At 50.0% G+C, this 13,051-nt stretch overlaps 1 pseudogene across 1 annotated transcript in view; it reads left to right on the forward strand.

Moving 5' to 3' along the window:
- The first annotated feature begins 2,397 nt into the window (after positions 1-2,397).
- Positions 2,398-13,051, forward strand: part of LOC144116103 (nose resistant to fluoxetine protein 6-like) — a 197,951-nt pseudogene continuing 187,297 nt past the window's right edge. Inside the window, exon 1 of the transcript XR_013311731.1 lies at positions 2,398-2,557. The product of XR_013311731.1 is annotated as a nose resistant to fluoxetine protein 6-like (transcript). The remainder of the gene's footprint in view (positions 2,558-13,051) is intronic.

Consider the following 13,051-nt stretch of genomic DNA (forward strand, 5'->3'; position numbering starts at 1 on the left):
ACGGGCCCCTCATTTCCTTTAACTTGTCTGCTAATAGCTTAACGAGGGTCTCGGTTCTGGCAGTCTTGATGCCATAGGTAGCATAAGAGGGCTCTCGCACAGTTTCCGCCCTCGCCGTTAGATGACGTTCTACGTTACGCTCGCGGTATTACAGGACGTGCTACGTCCGCCGCTATGGTCGAGGGTGGCGCTGGTGAACACTCTCAAGGCTCGCTTACACCCAGTAAACATAAATACCCACGAGAGCAGCAGATTGGACAGCCGTCGCCGTTGCTCAGTTGGTAAGATCACCGGACGCGATATTCGGAGGTCGTGGGTTCGGATCCCACCGGCGGCATGGTTGTTTTTTCTGCTGCTTTATAAGTAATTTTCTTTAAGCGATTTACTAATCCAAGTATTATTATCCAACAGGTAAGCATAACACATTAAAAAAAAATTAACGTTTCCTTATGTACCTTGGTTTCGGTGACTGTTGGCTCCCTTCATAAATATGTCAAACGGGCCCCTCATTTCCTTTAACTTGTCTGCTAATAGCTTAACGAGGGTCTCGGTTCTGGCAGTCTTGATGCCATAGGTAGCATAAGAGGGCTCTCGCACAGTTTCCGCCCTCGCCGTTAGATGACATTCTACGTTACGCTCGCGGTATTACAGAACGTGCTACGTCCGCCGCTATGGTCGAGGGTGGCGCTGGTGAACACTCTCAAGGCTCGCTTACACCCAGTAAACATAAATACCCACGAGAGCAGCAGATTGGACAGCCGTCGCCGTAGCTCAGTTGGTAAGAGCACCGGACGCGATATTCGGAGGTCGTGAGTTCGGATCCCACCGGCGGCATGGTTGTTTTTTCTGCTGCTTTATAAGTAATTTTCTTTAAGCGATTTACTAATCCAAGTATTATTATCCAACAGGTAAGCATAACACATTAAAAAAAAATTAACGTTTCCTTATGTACCTTGGTTTCGGTGACTGTTGGCTCCCTTCATAAATATGTCAAACGGGCCCCTCATTTCCTTTAACTTGTCTGCTAATAGCTTAACGAGGGTCTCGGTTCTGGCAGTCTTGATGCCATAGGTAGCATAAGAGGGCTCTCGCACAGTTTCCGCCCATCGCCGTTAGATGACGTTCTACGTTACGCTCGCGGTATTACAGGACGTGCTACGTCCGCCGCTATGGTCGAGGGTGGCGCTGGTGAACACTCTCAAGGCTCGCTTACACCCAGTAAACATAAATACCAACGAGAGCAGCAGATTGGACAGCCGTCGCCGTAGCTCAGTTGGTAAGAGCACCGGACGCGATATTCGGAGGTCGTGGGTTCGGATCCCACCGGCGGCATGGTTGTTTTTTCTGCTGCTTTATAAGTAATTTTCTTTAAGCGATTTATTAATCTAAGTATTATTATCCCACTGATAAGCATAACACATTAAAAAAGAAATTAACGTTCCCCTATGTACCTTGGTTTCGGTGACTGTTGGCTCCCTTCATAAATTTGTCAAACGGGCCCCTCATTTCCTTTAACTTGTCTGCTATATATATATATATATATATATATATATATATATATATATATATATATATATATATATATATATATATATATATATATATATATATATATATATATATATATATGAAGCTGATCGAAATTTGATCAAAACATGCAAAAGATGACATGAGCAGGAGTCGCTGGCAGCTGTATTCATATTGCAGTTCAGGTCGTATAGCACTTGCGTTATCGGATACTTTCCTTGTAGATCATAGCAGTCGCCGTGCAAGACAAAACTTGTTCTTGCATAGTCTCTCTTGCCCCTGCAGACTGCAGCACATTGCGAGACGCATTCCTCAACCACAGGAAGAACCGCAGGATACCATTCTGTACATTTAACGTGTGGTCATCACGGGACACTTAACTGTGCGCAAAAACGTTGTCACCGCACCTGTTCCCCCCAGGTGAGGCTACTGCGCATTGAGCACCAGGAGCATGGAGATGGTTACCGTTTTCCGCTCGCGTACGCCCCTGCGCGCGGCACAAGTGTCCATCGAGTCGGGGCTGTACTCACGCGGGCCGAGGTTCGAGCGACGCAATCAGAGGGAGAAGAACGAGACTTGGCCTTCAACGGCTTCAGCCCCCCCCTCAGTTGCTGTAAAATAACACGTCGCGGCGGCCCAGACGGTGCCTGGAATGCAGGCGGCATCACGTCGCAGGTGCGCGGCGGATTGAGGAGCGGAGGGTGTCCTCCCCTACGTGCGTGCTTGCGATCAAAGTCTCTGATCACGTGAGAGCCCCGCGCGAGCCATACGCGCCGCGAGGATTGGTCCGTGCCTCCCCTTCCCCCCAACCCTCCCAACTGGGAGCGCTGGCAGCCCTCGTGGCCCTTCTCGCCGAACCTGTATGACAGGCGGGCAGCGCGTGTTGGGCCCCCTCTTTCGAGAGAGCGGCGTTTCCAATACACCCGGACGGCTATTATCCGCGAGCCTTCGAGCATCTCCGCTCCCTGCGTCTTCGTGGCCGCCAGCCACACTGCCCATGACTGCCCTCTTGCCAACAACCGGCCGAATGGTAAGTGCACCTTTGCTCGGCCTGCTCGCGGAAGTGCAGCATAGTTCTTCTCCACCGCCGACGCCGCTGCAACACTTCAACATGCCTCAACGATCGCCACAACCTTGCGTGCATGCCGGTGTCAAGATGTGATCCGGGAATCCGCTCCGAGATCCCTGAGTGGGGAGCAAATCGCTGCGAAGCATCGTAGTCAGTGGACGAATTCGCTGATCAGGCGTTACTTGCAGTTGACAGGGCCTTTTGCTATTGGCACATCAACGGATATCGATCCAGAAAGGAAAACAGTTGCGCCGAAAAACGCACGCAGTAGATGAACGACGTAGGACAAGCGCTTGTCCTACGTCGTTCTTCTACTGTGTGTGTTTTTTCGGTGCTACTGTTTTCCTTTCTGGACATCAACGGACATTCAAAACATGCGCGCCAAGCATTCAGACCGCCGACCACAGGGCTGCCTACAATGAAGCCTCGTAGAAAAAAAAAATGGAATGCATTTTCCTCGCCGAAAAGAGATTAAGAAGTATCACTGGCGTAGCTTACGCAAGACAGATCTCAATCGGCCGCTGGGGGGAAAAGCGCTTCTGAAGTCCACACAGTGGTACGTCACCAAGCATTTTTTTATCCTTTAATTTTTCTTAGCCTTGTCAGGATTGTGCGTTTGCTGATCCGGGAGTTACACGCAACTGGGGTGACGCAGTTGTCTCAGTTGTCTCATTTGCGTCATCCCGGTTTTCTCAATTGCTTGTGTAACTGGGTGCATTGCGCAAAAAGGTCGCGTTTGAATTTCCCCCTCTGCGGGTATGCTCGAAAACAGAGCATTTTCTTTAAGATGGCCAGGTGGCCGGAAATTTCACAGTTAGGGGATCATTGCCAGCTTTTTTTTAATGTGTTGTTCATTTTCGCTTATCTTGCTTATCCATTTTTTTAAAGTCATACATTTGAAATATGGGAATGTTTTCGTGCGCTTGTTGCCATTACAGACATACGAATGCACTCAAGAATATTCCATGTTACTCACGATGATTCTCTTTATGCATTGAGAAAAAAACTTTGGCATGTATAAAATTTCAGCATTTAAAAAAATTATTACTCTTTACAATGTCTCTTCATAATGAGACTGCAATCGTTGCAAAAAAGATTAATCCCATTAGCAACTAAAACTTGCAATTAAGATAGTATAGCTGCATTCTGCTTATAGAGTCGGATACAACTCAAGAAAGAAGCGGCAGATGCCCTTCAAGGCGGCTATCCAGCCAATGGCGCCGACCGATTTTCATGATGCCACGGATAATCCAACTAACCCGTGCTTATTCTCTATTCATTTGCCACCCCCTGCGATTTCACGCGTGCGGGTACAAGCGGATTGGTCGGCGTCATTGGCTGGAGCGGCTCATTCGAGGGATATTTGCCGCTTCGTTTTTGACTTGTATCCGACTACAGCAAAGCGTATTTATATCAGATTTCGTTGAAATGGGACAAGCGTAACTACAAGAATATCGTGCACAACACTGAGTCTGAATGAAAATGATAAATGAAGAAAAATTCATTCCAAGTTATTTTAAGAGACAGTCACGACGCAGCTTCTTGGGATATCAAAATGGTAGATTCGATTTTCTTTTAGTACGAAAGCATTACTTCAAGGCTGGCAAAAAAGGACAGGGTTAGTTGGAGGGACATGGGAGAGGCCTTTTCTGTGCATTTGGCATAATCAGGCTGATGATGGTGACGGCTGCTTCACGGGTCAAACCCAACCGAGTATCTTGTGGCTTGCTTGACCATGAGGGGGCGGAAATAAGATTAATATTGCCGCGACTGGTTTCGAACCCGCGGCAGCGCGAACCAGTCAGTTTCGCTGGCCACTGCGCGAGAGCGCTATGCTGTAGCCGCAGCCAATCACGCCTCGTGCTAAACTGCAACAAACTCTCACGCTGTGCATTGCACGTCGTATTCTTTATCAACTTTCATCTGCGGCGCGAACAGATCAAATCAGCTTAACATCGATAAGAGCATAACCTGACTCTGATATCGTCGCCAGACGTGCCGACGACCCCGCAAAGCAAAAGCATGTGCCAACCAGGCTAAACACATATGCTTCCGCACATCTGCCCCGTTTGACCAAAGGAGTAAAGCGCGATCGAGCCACTTCCGTCCCGGCTAATTGAAAAGCCTCCGCTGAAGCCGTAGTAGCTCCGTACATCAACCATTGTCAACGTAGCTGGTGGAGGAATTGGCGCTAGCGTCTGTAGTTAAGAGCAAGATCTAACGGCAAAAAAGGTTCTGAAAGGAGCAACGGTCTCTCTCTCTCTCTCTCTCTCTATCCCTTTTTAATTTCTGAGCTGCGCGGCCGTTGCAACCGCCACGCATCCTTTGCGCGTGTTTCGCGAACTTCCGTCACTCGCGGGTTATCTCGGGCGCATTCGCGTGCTTTGCGGCGCCGGTCACAGACACTTTGACGCCGTGTTCCTTCATGTGTTAGTGATGTCGGTGCTGCGACAATTGCGGTAGTGTTTCGTTTTGTGCTCGTCACCTTGGAAACTGTGAAGATTGCAGAGAGATCCGCACGGATGCGACGGGAACCGCAACCTGCGCTCGCTTTCTCTGGAGCCGCCGCTCAGTTTGGCGCCGTGGATAATTAACAATGATTTAGTCACTGCTGTTGACGAAGCAATCATCGGATTTGGTCCGCAAGAGTCGGCGCACTGTAGGAACCGATTGTGCAGCTGTATGTTAACTGAATTTTATTGGTGTCGCATATATTAGCATGGAGAGTGAAGGCCATTTTGTGATAGTGGTTTGCTTTCATGCGCTTACGTAAACAATGTTTTTTTTGCAATTTGTCTATTGGTGACTTCCAATCGCAGAGCTGGAGCACTTCGGGAGCAACGTTTTCTGCTCTTTTCGGAGCAACTGTATTCCAAACGCAGATCTGAGGCACGGATCGCGTCTTCCAATCATAGACAGGGAGAGGTTGCCGAGCCGAGATTGCTCCGTGGAGCAGTCGGGACTGCTCTGCCGAAATCGGCGGATCCGACCGGAAATTTGCGCAACGTTCTTTTTCAGCGGCGATAGCTGCGCCCTACATGCTCTGGCCAGAGCAAGTGTACTCCAATCGCAATTTCAGGTCGCGCGCTCTGCGCCGGATTCAGGCGCTCTGTCACAGAGCGTGCAGACCGCTCCGGGCCTGCGATTGGAATTCACCATATGATTGTTAAGTACAGTTTTTGTCAAAATATACAGCCCTAGGTGCTTTCTTCCAAGCAGTGCAGCGGGGCTCTGGCGCATTTGACAGTCCTAAGCTTGGGAGGGTTGAGGGCGCCAGTTCTACCTCCCTTCGTAAAGTTAGGGTGCCTGGGTATGCAAGAGGAGCCGCGTTGCGGTGCTCAGAAGCAGACTCCTTGGGCTGCATACTTTTGACAAAGACTGTTCATCATGGATGCATTAAATTACGTGCAATCACTGTGCGCAGACTGATATGCCTATATTCCGTGAAGATTATCCAGAAATGATCGCATATGTATTGCGTGAATGATGCACGAAATTATGTACTGAAAATCTCAGTTGCGCCGTTTTAGATAAACATAAGACCTCTGGTTTGTTGACAAACATTATCTGTACTGTACGCAGTGCTGTGACGTAGACATATTGTGTAGTTTGAGAACTATCTCTCTGACTGAAAGAAACGGGAAGGATATATGTGGCAATAAAGGCACGAAAAATGTTCGTCGTTCTCCATACATTGGCCCAGCGCTTATGTTACCATTGTTGACTCTAGCAGCGCAACCAATTTTAACAGCCACAACAGCAAAGAGAGGCTGTACGAAAACCCAAATAAAGCGCGGCCCGCGGCCGCGCGCAGCAGGCGGACGACGATACATCCACCCACCTCCCCTAGCGGGCCCTATATTGGACCAGTCCGCGCGTGAAACAGATGGCATGCGAACACCCCCCTCGCCCGCGTGCTTCATTCTCTCGTTGTCATAGAGATAACTCGTATACCAAACGCCATAAACGTAACTAAAGGAGGAATTGCCACTACCGTCAGCCATTCGTGGCCGCTGGGAGGTATAGGAAGTTTCACCCGCCTGGTTTAACTACGTCAGAACCCTACCACTTTTTTTAGAGCTAGGAAACTGCCGAAGGACACACGTCTGAAAGACGAAGGCTTACTCGACTGTCCTGTCATTCACTATCACATTATGCGGGCGGAAGGAGGCTCCGGCGTGGCAAACCTGTACCCCCAACCGGCATGGTCTTTTGAGGCTCGAGACTAAAAATTTCCAACCGAGAGGGGCTCACGGGCCCAAAGTATACTGACTATAGGAGGCGGGAAGTTGGCAGCGCACCTGGTGTCAAAAAGCGCTGGCAGAAGTTCTCTTCGGGGTGGGGGTCATTATTGGCGGACACTGGATTATCTCGCCCGAGTGTTCGGAGGCGATTGGGCATCGAGGCACCCCAGCCGCGACGTTATGCGACCGCCATCTCTGGCGCCAAATGTTGCGACGGAGCGTTGCCTCTCCGCATGCGCAGATGAGGCGGTTGACTCCATCAACCCATGCGCTGTGGTGTTGGAGTGGTATGCTAAAGGTCTATATTCAGGATATCGTCTCACTGGAGCACCACTGGAGGCGACGATGGGTTCGAGACGCACAGTAACAACCGGCGCCTTTCGCCTTGGCTGGAGTATAGAAATTTGCCGGCTATACTGTGAGCAGAACTTATCTGAACGCTTAATGAGTACGTAACACCGCCGGCGATATCGCAATCGAGGCTCCTGCCGAATGAGGAGCGGCTTTCCCGCAGTTCTCTGCAGGAAGCATATGCATACAGGAACGCTATTGTCGACCTACCTGCACCGCCGCAATGGTAGGAAACGTAGGTATTGAAATTTGTTTAGCTCAATTCTTCTCATTTATCGGTCATTTGTCCTTACATCGCAGTAACTGTCCTTACATCACTTGTCCTTACATACTTACATCGCCCGACATTGCGTCGTCGCCGTTGTTTTTGAAACTATGCCTTGTAATGTCCACCCAAAGATGGTCTCCACGGCAACGAGCTTGTCGCTGACACGCTTGATTTTTCCGGTGGTGACGTCCCAGTATCGGTCAGCGCCAATCAAGATACAGACGCCGGTGTTCTGTCGATGGTCGCCAGGAGCCAGATCAGCGAGCTGGAGCCCTTGGTCTGCAGCCAGGCTGGTAGCGGAGGCGTCCGGTGGTTGTAGAAAGTCCCCAGAAATCTCAGGAACCTCGAGGGCCTCGAATCGAATTATGTTGTCGTTATGCCGGCTTCGTAGCCATAACTCGACTCTGTTGCACGTTTTGATGCTTGGCTTCGTGGTCCCAAAGGTGTGAATGGCGAGACGTTCTTCGCCCACCACTCGAAGCTTAAGACGCCGGGAAACTTCTTCTTTTACGAAAGTTCGTTGGCTGCCACAGTCGAGCAGTACTCTAACCAAGGCGCGATTCTGTTCCGCTTCTGCCCAGTCTTGTGCTGTCTGCAGGAGCACGCTCGGAGTGGAGTTAGGCTGTGCCATCTGTAACGATGACTGCACGGTAGTCTCAAGAGGTGCAGGGACGTTTCTTGCATGAGATGGTGTCGGCCTGTTTAACTCGCAGACGCCTGTAGCGTGCCGGGCGGAGCATTTCGTGCACTTAAGCCACTTGGCTGATCGGCATTCAGTTGCCCGATGGTTCCTTTTCGCGCATTTGAAGCACCTTCTCTCTTTGGCCATGATTTCCTTCTTCATTTCTAGCGGAACGCAGACCACACACTCCTGCGGAAGGTGATCTTCTGCACCACAATATGAGCACTGCGAATCTCTGCCTTTTACGGCGAAGACTGCTGCGGAAGGCGTCTTTCCCTTTAGGCTTGAATCCCTCGGTTTGAGGACAGTGCTCTGCGACTGGCGGCTGCTGTACTGTGCTCGTTCTCTGCTCTCCACTTCCATTCTTAAGAAATCTAGGAAATCTTGTAGTTCGTCTTGGGGACTGGCTTTAGCGGTAGCTTTCTTCCGGCAGTATTCAAGGCACAGCTGATCAGGAATGCTTTTCCTTAAGACAGTCAGCAACAGCACGGCATACATACTCGATGTCACTCCCAGTGCCTCGAGGCTTCGGACTCCCGACTGGATTTCATCATAATCCTAAGCCTTTCCGTGTCGTGGAGGTTGTGTACCGGGCGAACACCGAGCAACCGTCACATGTGTTCTTCGATTATGACGTCTTTCCCGAATCTTTCCGTCAGGGTCTTAATCGCTACTGTGTAGTTTTCATTGCTTAGACATAGACCTTCGATAGCCGCGGCCGACTTTCCTCTGAGGTAACTCGTCAAGTACTGGAATTTAGCGATTGCTGAAAGAACTTCATTCTTGTGAATTGTTGATTCGAACTGATTCCAAAATCTCTGCCATGATCGCAAGTCTCCGCTAAACTTAGCGATTTCCAGCTTCGGATGTTTGGTGGTTGCTGACGGTAGCTGGCTCGTGGTGATGCCGGTGTTCACTGAAGACTGCAAATTAGGCTCGGGAAGAGCCCCCGTTACTGAAGGAGTTGTCGATCTATCTTCGCTCGAGGTTTGGTTACGTAGGGCTCTTTTGATGCGTGTTTTCGTGACGCTGATTTTCTCACTGAAGACAGATACGTCTGCCAATTCGGCGTCGAGTTCCTGCAGGTCTACCATCTTCTCGATGCTCTCATTAACTGCTTTAAGCTCTTCTGATTGCTCGACAAGGACGTCAAATTGTTCTTTTAGCTCACCGCTCAGGACTGCAGGCTCTTGTAGGAGTGTGGTGGCTGCTGTGATGATCCTGTCGATCGCTTGTCGTAGTGCGGCTTGCTTCTTCTGGAGTCGTTCCATGGCGTCCTCGATCACCGTGAACTAAGTTTCCCGGGTTTCGGCACCAAAAATGTTATTTCTTTTGAACCTTAGTGACTGTAACCGTTGACACCCCGGCAAGTAACGACTGAGCCGCACTAATTAAAGCCAAACTGCGCGTAAGACTCGTTCGGGCGGCGGGCCGCGCGCGCGGGAGCCTCGCAAAAACGACCCTCTCTCGGTGGCTTTCACTTTCACACTGACTTTATATACACTGGTCGAAGTTTGACACAAAACACATGAATACAAAAGGGAACAGTGGGAAGGGGAGAAAAGAAATCATCCCGAGCGGTTGGCCTCGGGCAGTCGGGAGAAAGAGAGATAGAGCCACCTGTGACCTTGGTCAGACCCGGCGCGAGGGCGGGTGTCGCATTGCCCCACGTTGAGCGTCTTCCTCCGTTCCGTGCCTTCGGGGCCGTCTCCTATTTTCCACAACAGTTTCTGTAGGAAGAACTGCCAGTTTTTCTCGTTTCAATCAGTCCCGTTCCTTTTCACCAAAGTCGACCGGAACGTGGCACTGCGGTACAGTTCAATCGAAGCTCGCGCGGTGCGCTGCACGTTTGCTGCCGGCAGCGTACTTTAGCAGCGTGTTCAGAAGCATTTATCGTTGCGCACTCTCCCCGTACCAGTGCGCGCCAGTTCGAAGCGTCGAGGTTCACGGCCGGAAAGCACGCCTGTCCGGATAATGCGAACGAAATGCGACGAGCAGCGCACATTACGCGTCATGCTGCTGTCTGCTGCGACTAGGGGAATTCCCCCTCCTCGCCGCGCTGGTAGCCGAATTCCAAGCAAGCGTTGCAGAGTGGGACTCCGGGAGCGGCCACCAGCGTGACGCCACTCACTTCTCAGGTGTCAGCGCAATCGTCATTATGAAGACTGTAAAAAACGCTCTTGAGGTGTGAGCTAAATTTCGGCTGGTCGTAGTCGATGAAAATATCTTTATGACGTCTGGATGTTCCCATAAATATGGAAAGGAAATAAAAATTCGGCAGGAACACTTAAGTCTGCTCACTTGTGGGAATGCGATAGCGTTATTGTCCCTAGGTGCATTGTTTACTCACATGCTTGTACAGTACATGCATTGACACCATCCGTGCTTATGAGACCACCCGGAACGCCGCACGACGAATGGTTGCGTCACAGTTTTGGCACGAATGCCTGGGAAGGCACACGATTGAATGTGCGTATGTCGTCGGTTCGAATCCCTGTCGCAAGCTAGTCTCCAACTTGACTAGCATATGTAGGGTAAGTATATGCAACGAGAAATGGCATCACGCCAGTCGAAACGCTGAACGACAATCGATTGCGTCACTGTTTTGGTACAAATGTCGGGAAAACTGGAGCCACATGGAGGTTGGCCAGTGGCGAGTATATATAGACGAAGAACATGTATAAGATTATCTGAAGTGGCGGTGCTCGTCTTGCTGTGTGCGTCATGCGGCCGATTAATGACGTCGTCCCATTTTTGCCATCTCTGGGACACACTCACGCCGCCGGATTTTCTCATAATGGGACTTTAAATCATTTCGCATTAAAAAAAAAGTCGCTTCTCAGCGACCGTTCTCCTCTACTATTACTGCTTCAAGAACACTATGACGCATATTCAGCGCAGTGCAGCTAGCAAAGAACAGGGTTAATTGGAGAGACATGGGAGAGTTCTTTGTCCCGCAGTGGCCGTAGTCAAGCTGATGATGATGTTGAATTCCTTAAGCCTACTCTGCGACGGCCGAGGCAGCGCAACTGACGCATTTTTTAAATAAACACCGCGAAAGAGAGATGTGCTTCGAAATGCCTCCGAAGCAGCTCGGTCGAGTCACCATTCATTCAATGTACCAAGATGGAGCCACGCGGCCTAGCTTCACGCGTGCCAGCAGCCGCACCCCCTCCTATTAGGGAGCGCTGTCTGAGCAGGAAACCCGTCGCGGTGGTAGCCGCTCATCGGAATTGCTAAGGCGCTTCTCACCGCTTATCAAAGAAGACATTTCTTTTGCTTGGCGCAGCCGGCAGCAGCTGTTGAACGAAGCGACGGCGCAGTACCCAGTATGTAGTGGCTTTTTTTTAGGGCCCAAAACTATAAAACAAAGGCAACTTGCTTTAGCCCTGACGCTGTATTGGGAGCTACGGCGGGCACATGTTACGAGGCATCACCATCGTCATCATCAGCCTGACTACACCCACTGCACGTTAAATGCCTCTCCAATGTCACTCCAGTTAACCCTGTCCTTTGCCAGCTGCGGCCACCGTATCCCCGCAAAGTTCTTAATCTCATCCGCCCACCTAAATTTCTGCCGCCCCTTGTAACGCTTGCCTTCTCTTGGAATCCACTCCGTTACCCTTTACGACCAGCGGTTATCTTGCCGTCGCATTACGCGCCCTGTCCAAGCCCATTATTTCCTCTTGATTTCAACTAGGTGTAATTAACCCGCGTTTCTTCCCTCTTCCACTCTGCTCACCTCTGGTCTCGACGTTGATTTCGCTAATTAACTGAGTGCGCTAATTTATTTCCGGTGGCGCGTTGTATTTGCAGAATTCAAGGTTGTGCTCCGAACAATCTATCCTAGAAATATTAACCAAGAAAGGCTGGCGGTTTGAACGAGCTGACATATCATGACAACAGATGCAGCGCTCGAAACACAGGACCAAACAAAGTGCGCATGTGGTCCTGTGTTTCGAGCGTCGCGTTTGTCTTCATACATCAACAAATTTTTAGCGCGAGTCATCCTAGTACTCATCCTAGTAGGCGGCTTGACACCGCAGGACGAGCGCGTCCGATGATCTGTTCTGCGCTTTTGCGTCACACAGCTGACGTCACCCGAGGCCCAGACAGGAAGGCCGGCTAGTATTGCTTCCAGTTTCTCCTCGCTCCGCGACCTCGCCGTTTGCCGCCGCGTTGCATGCTGCCGCTGCGATGGCAATCGACCTCAAAGCAACTGCGTGGCCGATCACGTTTGTGCAAGCGGCAAAAAGAAGGGCTCACGTCATTTTCAACTGCTGAGCGTACGACGGGAGCTCTTCGGCTTTTGCTTCGGCGAAACTATTCGGTTAACTGTACGCAACCGCCTTTGATGCACTGTTACCTGACGCCCTCGTTGTAAAAAAAAAATTCCGGGGACACTTAAGGTCCGCCTAAAGGGTATGTTCATGCAATTAACGATAATGTCAAAGCTATCATTATGGAGTGCGCGGCAGAAGTAGGCGGTATAGGATCGTTCGATAGGATCAAGCTCTTTCAGGACATGAGAGACCTGATCAAGGAACACAAAAGCATGAAGGCATCAAACACCACAGACAGAATAGAGCTGGCAGAGCTATCATAGTTAATAAGTGCAAGGTAACTGGCATAAGGTAATTTAACATGGAGAGAATCGAGCAAGGTCTACAAAACGGAGGCAGCCTAAAACCGATGAACTAGGCGTAGGCAAAAATCAGATGCATGCGTTATGAGACAAAGAGGACGACGTCCTTAGCAAAATTGACAAGATAGTGAAAATAGCCGAAAATTATTGCACAAATCTATACAGGAGCTAATGTAATCAGGACGTCAATGGGATAGTATCACACAACAATGGGACATCTCCCCATAACGGAAGAACATGTAAACAAAGCCTTAGGAGCAGTGCA

This window comes from Amblyomma americanum, chromosome 1 (genome assembly GCF_052857255.1).
Source record: "Amblyomma americanum isolate KBUSLIRL-KWMA chromosome 1, ASM5285725v1, whole genome shotgun sequence".
Classification (NCBI taxonomy): Eukaryota; Metazoa; Arthropoda; class Arachnida; order Ixodida; family Ixodidae; genus Amblyomma; species Amblyomma americanum.